At 38.5% G+C, this 12,502-nt stretch overlaps 1 long non-coding RNA gene across 1 annotated transcript in view; it reads right to left on the bottom strand.

The window, feature by feature from the left end:
* Positions 1 to 5,832: 5,832 nt before the first annotated feature.
* LOC111937485 (uncharacterized) overlaps positions 5,833 to 12,502 on the bottom strand; it is a 48,611-nt gene continuing 41,941 nt past the window's right edge. The window contains exon 3 of the long non-coding RNA XR_015285655.1: positions 5,833 to 5,879. This is a non-coding gene — a long non-coding RNA (uncharacterized LOC111937485). The remainder of the gene's footprint in view (positions 5,880 to 12,502) is intronic.

Genomic DNA, 12,502 nt, shown 5'->3' with positions numbered 1-12,502 from the left:
TGAAACAGATTATAGGAAGCCTCACAGTGCTCATATTGCTTGGTAAAACCATATCTCCCTGAAAGGACATCTGCAATGCTGCCTTTCAAAATTTCATCAGCCTCCAAGAGCAAATGTGCAAACAAGGAGAAAATGGTTTTAAAAGCTTGTGAAGGCATTACTTCCAGTGCTTCTGCAATTAAAATGTAAAGACTTCTTTTATGTCTGATTATTGTCACTGCTGTTTTCACAGACCTCCTCATGACTTTCTACACATTTATTCTCTTTGGATCCAGCCCAGCCTGCCATGAGTTTGATATCTGTGCTGCAAGCAAATATATATCTATATTATCAGAAATAAAAATCCCAAGAATATACATTTAGTGCTAAAAAATCACATTAAGTCCTCATTTAAAAAAAAAAAAAATAATCAATTCTTTTAGAATAAATGTTTAAATAATTTCTTACATTTATCCACTGCCTCCTCACGCCTACATCAAATAAAGATTTACCAAAAGTATTTTCATTTCTCTGTGAAACTCTGTGGAAGTGCAATTCTAACATACAGGTTTCTGGAGACATTGAGAGAGAATGGTGACTGAAGGTGAAACAGGCATTTCTTTTCCCATTCAAAGTCTAGCTGTTTTTATCAAATTACAGCAACATTTCACATAATTATCTCATGCTTCATTTTATCAAAAAATCATTTTATCTTCTGCTTTTAAGCCCCTTCTGGTTTCTCCTTTTTTATTTCTCTTCCCACTACCCCTTTAAGTTATAATTTTGATTTTCTCTTCTGATTTATCATGCTTGTTTTGCCTCCTTCTTTGCCCTGTTTTTTCATCTGTTAGTTAAGGATGTGTATTCTGAGTCTTTGGTTTGCAGTTCTGGTGGAATTATTGCTGTTGTGTAAATCTGAGTGCTGTGATAAACAAGCAGCAATTCATATTGCTCTTCCTACTGTTGCTGTGCTTTCTTGATAATGAAAAAAATCACTTTTGAAGCTCTTGAAGCCCCACTTATCATTTGCTAATGGGTACTCCATAAATGAGAATTGCAAGATTTGTCAGTGTTGGAGCATAAAATAAAATATTTTATTCAGATAATTCAAATATTCCCAACATCTTTTAATATTGCTGTTGCTGATAATGAAAAGAACCCAAATATAATTCAGTGGTTTTTTTTGCTTACTCAAGAGCTGGGCTTTCTTGTCAGAGGGATTTCTGGTTATGTCTAGTGGTCTGAAATTTAAGAGTTCTTTCAGATCTTCTAAATGGAAAATATCTGTGGCCATGAGTACCTAAGACTGAGTAAGATACAATCCTCTGATGAAGACCTGAAGTTTGTCATAAGTGAGAAACTGGTCATAACTGACAAAGGATATCCTTTGTCAGGAAGTTTAGTTTAACTATCTGAGAAATGGAAGTCAGACAAGCAGCAAAATACGACCTCATCCTGTTGGAAAACTTTGCCAATAATAGCTATAGAAAGAAACAACCTAAAAAAGTAATTTAAATTTGCAATAGGAAAGTGCTGTATTATATGAAACTGTGGATAATGAGACCTCTTTTCTTCAATTGTCAAGAAGTTATTCATGACAAGTTTTTTCCACCATGTTTTCTTCTGTCTACAGTTAAAATTTTTAACTGTCTACAGCCAGATAATTGTCATAAATTTCTAAGGAATTAGTTTGTCTATGTTTGCTGCCATCAGTTGCTTTACCTGCTTTTTCTTCCAAGAAAAATTACCCTTCTATCTATAAGTTATTTCATTTGCAAGTTGCTTGACTGCTTGGCAACTGATTTTAAAACTGTATTTAAAACTGTCACTAAAACCTAAACTTTTCAAAGCATTTCTATCTCTACTGGTTTAATCACTTCTAAAGATTCCAGATAATTTAATTCCCTTCTCACTGCCTTATTCTGACTGATTCGCAATCCTTCTATTGTTTTGTGTCCTCTGTTTAAATCCTGGTGGAAAAAATCTTACACTGAACTCAGTTCTTAGGAGCAATATTCACATTTTTCACTAACGGCTCCTATTGGTTATACAATTCTTTATCTGCTGTCAGCTCTCCAGCTATGTCAATCTAAAACATTCCCATACACATTCTGAGATGCACTGCTAATTTACTGGTGCCACCTTGTCCTTCTCCAACATCAGATTTCTCCAGCATTGCGTCTGACAAACAGTTTCTGACACACCTGACAACACTTTCCAACAACTTGTTTATCTTCTCTTGTTATAGAAATGTTCCCAATCACAAAAAAAACCCCAAGCCATATTGACTCTTCTGTTAATGGAAATACAATTCTAGACTTTCTTTAAAGTTCCTGATTAAAATGTTACTAATGTGGTTGGAAACAGCAATGATTTTGACTTGAATAGGCAAACAGGAAGTGCAAATAATAAGCAGTGAATAATCATTAGTCAAAGTAAACAACAGATGAAAAATTGAAGGTTGAAATGTGTTTACATAAACTGAATTGGCTGAACTATTACCAATGACAAATTCGTTATCAAAATAGAAAACTTCATAGAATTCATAGAAAGAACTAACTGCATCAAATAAATAATTCCTAGAAAATAATTCAGCTGTGAAATTTACTGTTGACTAATGCTTTATAATGTCCATGGAAATAATCTGAACTACTCACACATTCTTGGATTCCTTGGGAATAAAACTCAGAAAATGAATGTAATACCACATCTGATATCCTAGTGAATATTCTATATTTCTATTCAGTGTACAGCGTAAGTAGTAAATAAAATTGTTGAGTGAAATGTAAAAGAAATTGTTAGGATGCATAAAGAGTGAATAGGAAATTAATAGTGGGAAGTTCATAACATCACTGTGTAAATTGCTTGTGAGACATCACTTGACATTTTTCATTCAGTTTCATCATATCTCAGAAAAGATATTCTGAAGGTGAAGGATGGAAAGAGGATTGACTTCATATTATGCATAATACATAATGAAAGCACACTGATTTCCACAGAAGGAGAGATTTGAAAGATTTGGTCTGTTCTGTTTAGTGAAGACATGACTGAAAGTGGGCATTTCAGGAAAATAGCAGAAATTTCTAGTGAACATACAGAAAATGTAACAGATATCCAGCACCCACTGTCCTCAGAGACCAAGGGGAAAGAGAGAGAGTTCAATAAAACAATATACAAGCTGAAGCTGATCAATAAAAATATTTTACATAGCTATGGCTGAGGTACAGAGCCCACTGACACAAAATAATTGCAAGAATAAACTTAGCAGTGTTTGTAAAAGGCAACTGACCTTATGTTGATGTATGGGCTAGAATAATATAGGAGGCACATAATCCTCATCCCTGATATATATATATATATATATATGAGTGTATATATGAAGTTGAGAAGTAAGACATTACTCAAATAGATAAGTGATTCATCATCCATGACTTTATCTCTTCTGTGCTCCCCTAAAATGGAAAATAATCCAGCTTCCACTCTTGCTCTGCCTACCTAGCTCCAGGGAGACAGTCCAGATCCAAAACACGTGGATAAGTGCATGCAAGAAGGGAAGCAAGGGCTCAAGGGCTCAGGAAGAGGTTGGTTTCAATGAATCTCCTCCAATCTGATGGCAAGCTGTACACATTGATATACAGGCCCTGAGGAAACCAACTTTCTTTTACCAAAAACAGAACCAAATTATGCCTATGACAAAAGTCCATATTATATAATTTGAATCTAGCAAATGGTTTCAGATATTTTTAGTCACCTCCACTTGCACAGTTACAGAACAAAAGCACAGCACAAGATTAGTTTGTCTTTAGCAACACAGCCTTTTGTCTAAGGGACAAAATATTTGTTGTCTTTAAAAAGACAATATTAACCTCAGATTTGATAGATTCTCCTTGAAAAGGCATGGGTAGGATGCCTGATGTTGACAGTTTTTCCATTTTATGTCTTTTGCATATATTTTCCAAATTATCTAGTTCTTTTTCTATTGGCACTATGACAATCCACTATATCCATCTCTTTGACAGGAAGAAAATTTTGATTTGACTTTGAAAGACAATCACTTTCATTTCTTTCTTTTTCCCACCCCACCTCTTATGTCTTTATTCCAGAATTGCTTCTAACATGAAAACATTTATTGCCTGTTGTAAAATCTCCAGGTGATGGTTTAGAGCTCTAATTCATAGGCATCTAACAGATTATTACATGTAATATGAAACTAATATGCATATATTTTGATTTATTTTAATATAGATCTAATTTTTAGAAAAATATATTGTCTGAAGAAGGTGGTAACATTTCTTTGTATGGACACACAGAGTACCCCTTCTGAACTTGACCCAAGACCACTGATGTCTATGTAAAAATTTAAATTTAATACAGCAAGCCCTGGTTGAGTCTTGGCCCTGCTGGCTGAAGAAATAATGCTTCAAAGAATAAAAGGTGCCAGAGCCCAGATTTTATCTCACTCTCTCACAGGGAAGTTTCAGACCCTCTTCTTAACTCTCTGTCTGCTCCAGAGGGAGCTGATCCCATTTGGTCTTTTCTTCACAAGGTTAAATCTCATATTAAAACAGCAGTACTGTAAATTGGTAAGGCAGATTTTCAAAATGCAGTCATTGTTTATGGTCCTCTGAAAATGCCTGAAAATCGTGGAGGCCAATGCTGCCTAGTTAACTGCTGGCCTACACATCTGTGAAAGGTCTCTGTGTTCACTGGCCTGCTGCATCTTTTCAAATAAACCAAAAAAGGGAGAACTGAGCCTCAAACATTTATTTCAAACTGCATCTGACAGACCGGGGAAAACAGATACATATATACTGGCATACAAAATGCAAATTCAGCTTCAAAACAAAGATTTATTTCTAAGATTTCTTTATCTTTTTTTAAAAAGTAAAGGATACACAGCACTAGTATTCAAATTCTAAGTGAAGCTCCTAAGTTCAGGATGAAGAAAGGCTTTTGTTTTCATATTTCTAAGTGTAAAACCATTCTTTTTTTTTCCTTTTTTTTTTTTTTTGACTACTGATAAACACATTTGAGATTAACTTGAAACAATTCTTTGCTCCTCATTTTTCAGATTTGACAGTAAACTGAAAAAACAATGATTTACACATCTCTCTTCCATGACCCAGAGTTCTGTGATTCATCACTCTTCATTCAAGTTTCATTAGCTGTTGTCTAAATGCTCATTATCTTTTGGAGGTGCATATTTTATTCTTTGCCTCATCTTCCTTAAGGAAAGAAATTATTTGCTCATTTATAGCACAGGCAAGAATTTTATTAACAAACCTTGCTGCCTACCTGGAGCAAATCTTCCAAGAGCTAAGTAAACATGAAGGCAGAAAATAAATGATTCAGAGGGATCAAAAATCTTAGGATTTCTTCCTTCTCATTTAAAATAATTTCTTCAATTATCAATACTATGATCAGAAGTTCTGACTGTACTAAAATCTGCAAATTTTGAACACAGTCATTATTTAATATCTTACAAAAAAATAACACAAAATCCCAAGGCTATGACTTTTCAGAGCTAATTGGTTGTGTTTGTTATTCTCTGTAGTACAGAAACCTTTATTTTTATTACAAATACTGCTCTGGGAATTAATTTCCCTCCGATATTGAGTGATTCTTAAGAACTAATATTTTGAGGTTGCTGTTATTATCAGTCTGAGATATTCCAGTGTAAGGGACTAGAAATTCTGTGCATTTTTTTCTTGAAATCTGCCCTGAATTCCAGCTGTGGAATGAAAGAGAAAGAAACAGAGTTTGAAGCCTGTAGGTGTTGAGGAGGAAGCTGGAGGGAGGGTCATAACTAAAGTTATGTTCTGCTTTGTGTCTTTTCTTACCAGATTCCTGCTCCTGCACAGCAGAGCTCTCCAAGTGTGCCCATTTTGTAAATGAATTCCCTGAGAGGAGAGGACACAATTTTAGGGAGACAGCAGCTTGGACATATTCAGACCCTTAATTTTAAAGGACATTAAAGAAGAAAAGTGCCTAAAAGATGTTCACAGGGACATGGCATTAGGGGTGGGGAGAGACTGTACCATAAAATCATTTTCCTCACCATCATAAGACAAATTGAGCAGGTTATTCAGAGCATCAGCTCCACTTTTCCCCATGTACCACAAGGCACAGGTTGTTTATTAGCACGGGGTAACAAAGTGAGTGTTGTAGTGGCACCTACGGATCAAAAACTGCTGAGGGAACAGAGTGAGGAGCTCAAAGGCATGGTGAGTGTCTGATCACTCCCACCAGCAGAGAACTTGTCAAAGGCCCAGACCCCCTCTGAAAATGGGGGGCTGACATGTTTCAAAACAAAACAACCACACTGCATTTCAAAATAAAACATCTCTTTCTCCCCTCCTATCTTCAATCCATTTCCTAGAGCTGTGGCTGTCAAACTGCTCTGGTGAAAGAAATCAATCCCTCCACCAGGTTAGCTAAGGAGCCTGGAAATAGGCAAATTTCAAGTGATACATTTCATTTTGGCATTATCACAACTGTAACCATGGTATTTACTGCATATTCCCATGGTCTGGTACCAAAAAAGCGCAAAGAAATTCAAGCAGGTATTAAATGTGTCTCTGTGGTGTGTGCTATGTGAATATATCATCTTTGTAATACACTATGGATTAAAATTTTAGATTTCTGTTTATTTGTGATGTTTTGTGGCTGTTTGATGACCTGTAAACGCAGCCAAAGTTTAAAGATGCTTCTTTGGATGGTATTTCATGTATTGGAAGATATTCACACTATAGCTGATTCCCAAGAGATGTTAAAATTTTGTAGAAGAGTAAATATCATAATGAAACCACTGTGACAAAACAAAACACCAAAAACCCCAAACAAACAAATAAACAAACAAAAAACATAAAAATAAACGTAGTCCAAATGGGTGAACTAAGCCTGCAGAATTTTACCTGACTAAAACAAACTTCCTTCTGCTCTTTGGGGTGTTAATTCTTCACATTACATGTGTTCTATGTGTACTAAACAAAGTTTCCTTATGCCATGTACAAAACATATGTTATTATATCTATTTTATTTTAAATCATTCTTTTATCTCTGAAGCTCACTCAGTGATTTTGCCAGATGTGCTGTAAAACTGCAGGCTAAATTCTCCGTAGCCCTGATATATCTTCCATGGACTTACATTATTAACTAGATTGTGAAATGTCCTCCAGACAGACTTCTGCTGTTGTGAACAAGCAAAATCAATCATGATTGCCCCCTTAAGTTAGGTCAGATCAGAAAAATACTTTAACAAGGCTTCTCAAAGTGCCTTTGTCACCCATCCAGGTACCACGGAAAGTTTTACTGATCACATAGACACTGAGAAATTTGTCTGTGTAAAAAAGGTGTCAAGACAAGCCAGCACAGGAACCATCTCTCACAGAAGACAAGATATCAGTCAGGGAAAGATCTGAAAAAACCTAAAAAGGTAATTCTGTGGCTGAGTTCCAGGATTGTTACCTGACTTTTCAAAGCCATGGAGAATATTCGTAGCAGAATTAAAAGCAGTTATTGCTTACCTCTTTAACAGTGGGAAGTTTTGGATGCCTTGGGCACTCCTCATGTCAAAATCCTTTTCATCAGAGAAAAGGACTAAAACTTGTGCACAATTTGCTTTTTCTCTGATTGATCATCATCAAAAAATCTCTGTATATTACCAGGTTCAGTGCTCAGTTCATTGAGATTGCTCATATGGATGAAGGCACTTTCAATTGCTCCTCTTTCCTCCCCTGTCTGCTTGTTTTCCACACACTGTGGGACACAGAGGAGGGAAAGGAAGAACAGCAAGGGGAGATCACAATTTCCAGCTGTTTCCTTCTGATACTGTTAATAAAACAAGATTCTATTGCAATTCTCTAACTTGGGAATAGAGAACGCTCTCACATTTTAGTTTAAAATGTTTATTTACTTGCTTTATATTTCAAGCCCCCAAATACTGGGATTTTTTTTTTTTGTGGAGCAAAGATAGGGCTCAGCACTGGCTTTGGTTCACAGGGGACCCTGTCAGGTACCACACATGACACTTGCCAGTCCAAGGACTCCTCTACTACCACAGCAAAAAGCATCTCCAAAAGACTGGGGAAAAGATACAGCAAGATGCAAGAGTATATGGTTCCTGCTCCTGAAAACTCCTGCATTATTGGCTTTGATGCAGCCACGGTTTTTTCCTATCCACAAAACGTGCGCCCTCACTTGTGCCTGGCTGCCACCTGTCATTTTAATTACAGAAATGTTAACAGCACACTGTATTCACTCCTTGTCCCTCAGCAATATCCAAGTGCCATTTATAAACTTACTAGCTCTTCATAGCCATTTATAGCACTTACAGTGCTACCCCAGTTCTAACTTCATTGCTTGCCCCACGTCTACAGCTGTGTCTTTGCTTTACTATTTTCATTCATGCTTGTCTTCCATTGCAGCTGCTGTTTGGACTTAGCAAGGCAGAACATTCTCCATGCCTGTGTAAGGTCTGCTATTTCTAGGTCCCATCCCACTGAAGTGCCTGGAAGCTTAATCCTGACCTGGCAGACAATCTTGCTTTACCTGTGGAGACATCCTCATCCCCTTGCTGAACCAGCTGATGGGTGGCAAAATAAAATTGTCTCCTAAAGAAACCATGTGCCCTGCACAGCATAATGCGAGTGTTTCCAACAGAGGGGCTGATATTGCTGCATGGAAAATCAACTCATCTGCCCAGGCCATTGCATGTTCCTGAGAAAACACAGATCAAAGTCAGGCTCCTCGATTCCCCTTTCTCTGACACTCTCGTGCAGCTCATTCCACAGGGGGCATTCAGGGGCACATTGGATGTGGGATTATGAACGTCTTGGACCTCTTGTGAGGTCAAGGTACCACATAACTGCAAAATCTTACAGCTTAGCATAGATTTACTCAGTTCCTGCTGAAAGACTTGACAGAATGAGACAGGCACATGGCATTCAGAGCAGCACTGATTACAGCTTTACTGCATCCTTCTGTCTAGAGGCATCAGTCACTTCCACAAGACAATGTCATCGACAGCCTGTGGATCCTGCTGCTCAGCAGTGCTGTGCCCCGAGTGGTGACACCCCGAGCTCTGTTACTGCAGCCCACGACATGATCATGGCCACTTACCCCTCCTCAGTGCCTCTGCAGCCATGTGAGGTATTGTGCCTGTAATCCCTTTTAAATAATAAGGTCTGACAGGCCAGGCACTGCCAGCTAGTTATGGGCACCCTGAGCAAGTTACAGGTCACAGGGCTGAAATCCAAACGGCTTTAAGCACCCAGAAATCACTCTGATTCACTGCCTCAAGCAGCCCAGGGTGAGATGGGGATGGAGACTGCAGATACAAATAAAGAAACCAACCCAACACGGACACTTCCTGCCCATTATAGCCATGGGTTTCACAACAGCCGTGGCTGGCAGCCTGGCTGAAAGCTGTGCTGTGCTTTCCTACAGCACTGAGCAGGAGGTGAGATCCATCCAGATTGAGACTCACCTCTGCCGTGGAATTTGCCTTCCTCTTTCAAGGGCTACAGGATTTATGCTCACTTTGACCTGTTGCAAAAAATCCAGTCTCTCAACTCCATCCTACCCCTGGTTATGCAGAACCACTGGTTAATTAACCTGGAACTCTTAGGAAAGGAAGGGTGAATTTATGCTCCACACGTGAAAAGGTAATGTTTTGGAACATAATTCTGAATGCTTAGCATGAGAAACTTAAAAGAAGGAAGATTGTCAGCCCCTTCTGAAAAGTTGAAAACTACTTTTAAAGTGAATTCAAGCTATCTAGCCCAGAAATAGAGACACCTGAAATCCCTCCAGACTCCATCATTAAGTCCATGAATATATCAAATGCATGTTTTGTTTGCCAGTAATGTTGGTGGGGATTAAGGAAACCATTAAGAAGAGGTTTGGAAAAATCCCTTTTTAACATAATGACAACAAACATTTACATAATCAGTGCAAAGAAGAATAAGAAACTGTCTTCAAGCTTCACCAAGGTAGCAAGTTAACCGGGTTTTTTTTGTATGATGGCATAGCAGCGCTGCAAAACGGTCTCACTATAATTAAGTGCTCTATAATTTGCATGGCTTAAGGCTTGAATGCCAGCATAAGTTATGGAAAAGTAGAGATATAACATTTTCAGATGCCAGACAGGGGTTTGTCTAAGTGAGGTTTTCATGGCTTGAGAGATGCCTCCCCACACCAGGCAGTGCAGGGCGCTGGCTCCAGCTCCTCCTGTGGCAGGGTCTGACCCAGAGGTCACTTAGGACGATCTCAACCCTTTGAAAGCCCTAGAATTTTTAAAGAGCTTGCTGCTGGCTTTCTTTTAAGACACCCAGGATAATTTTGTGTCTTACAGCCTCCCCCAGCTCCCCTGTGCTAGGACAGCTTGTGTTTGCAGCTCCTGCAGACAGGACACGTCAGCCTTGGCAGCCTGGAGCAGCACCTGGGTGAAATTGAGATGCTCTTGAGATGCTGTTTCAGCCCACCCAGGCTGAAGGACAGGACTGATTGTGCAAGCATCTTAACAGAAGTATGAGTAGGTTTTGCAGAGATATTCTGAGAAAGTTCTTTCCTTTACTGAAGGACTCAGAGTTAGTGTAAACCCATCACTTACCTAGGTTCCCTTTTTCCCCCTAGGTTTTGATTCTACGTAGTTCTTTGGGTCCTACCCCAGTAGGGAGTACTGGAGTATTTGGAGTCTGGAAAAGGCTGTTTCCCTACCTTATCAGCACAAGCTCATGCTGTTGAAGTTACTCAACAGGGCAAACAGCTTGTGTGACCCTTTTTACCACTTCCTCACCCTCCTAGAGGAATCCTCCATCCTCTAGTACCAGCCATAGCTCTGAATTCACCTTAGGTCCCACAAGCATGTTTCCACACACCTGGGTATTCCCCTGGGATCCCATGGGTTAAGGGGCACACATATGCACCCTTTACACACAGAGCCTTCCATTCTGGATGAAATCATGGCTACATTCAGCTTGTTCTTTGACAAAAGTCACTCGCAGCTGGAGTGTTTCCATTTAGGTATTTATGGCACATAAATAAATCACTAAGTACCCTTAGTGCAGGCCTTTGTATAAATTTTCATTTGAAGTAAAGCATAAAAATTAGTGTTAACGCAAAACCCAGAAATACACTTAAAATGGAGTTTCAAAATGTATCTTGACATGAGTGCAGTGATCATCAGTTTCCCAAATAATGAAACCATATTTAATCTTTTCCCTATCTTCTGGGAAGGTTTTGTGCAATTCACAACACAAACACTTGGAAGTCAGTAGATTTTCCCTTTTCAGCTTAAACATCTTGCTTCAGCTGTCATAATATGCTTCTTCCCCACTGTGTTACTATTTTTTCACCACCCCTTGTGTTTGAGAAACAAAACAACTTGCCTATAGAAGCAGACAGCATTTTTCAGGAAAAATGCATTTTTCCTGTTTGTTTAATGTTTAACTTTTTAACTGAATAAGTTAAAATTAAATAAGATTTCACTTATGCAAAGAGCAGCCTTCTACAAGAATGTAACAAAAACAGAACTTGTCAATTACTTGTATAAAAAAATAGCTCTTGGTCTCCTGCTTAGAAAATTTCAGGAAGATAAAAAAATCAGTTACAAGGCTAAAATGTAGCACTCACAAGCTTTTCAAGAAACACAGAATATAAAATCATAAGAAAAAAACTCCAAGTATAATGCAAAGACTGAGAAATTTACAACTTATCTCAGTATTTTCCATGGCTGCTGAGTGATAATTATGTGTGCTAGTGCCAGAGCTCGCTACCATCTGTAGGAGATGGTGTCTCCAGAGATCAGTGTTCACTTGGTGTTTCCCTGTGGTGGCACCTCAAGAGCCTGTGGTGTTCCACCTGGATCCAGCTGGGTCCTTTCCTCTTTGTCTGGCTCAGGTCCTCAAGATCTTGGAAATGTTTTCCATCCTCCTTCTATCCCATTTTATTTTGATAAGGAATGAGTTCCCTAAATCTTTCTGCCTGGTATGTCCCTGCTTGCTGTGCGGTGCCGCAGGGGTAGCAAGAGAGAAAACAAAAAAACCCAGAGAAAGGGGATCTAGGTGCAGAGGCCAAAAGGATGAGTTCCAAAGGGAGCTGACAGCCAGAACTTTCTGGATGAATTGTTGCTTTTCTGTGTGGTTCTTTTTGTGTTTTGTTTCCAGGCAAAACACATTTGAGGGTGGGGACTATTGAAAGCCTTGGATGCAGTGCTTGTTTTGTTTGCCTCACACAGTAAAGCAGACCATATGTTTACTGAATTTCAGCCGTTCCACTCAATAATCCACACACTTTATTTGTTGTCTAAACATTTGTCTTGACTTCTCTATGACAGCAACATAATACTTGGTGGGTAACAGTGCTAGCCCATCTGCAAACACCAGAAAAAAAACAACTCATTTCAAAAATTAGGATGTGAAGTCACAGGATGGTTGTGATATGATTCTGCATCTCTCAGTACCATTAAATTCTAAGCTCTCAAACACTTTTGACAGTGTCTTGATATAAATAAAGACTGAGC

The sequence above is a fragment of the Cyanistes caeruleus genome, chromosome 4 (assembly GCF_971803275.1).
Source record: "Cyanistes caeruleus chromosome 4, bCyaCae1.hap1.1, whole genome shotgun sequence".
Taxonomy (NCBI): Eukaryota; Metazoa; Chordata; class Aves; order Passeriformes; family Paridae; genus Cyanistes; species Cyanistes caeruleus.
The sequence above is the reverse complement of the archived record's forward strand: the minus strand, read 5'-3'. Positions and strand labels throughout refer to the sequence as shown.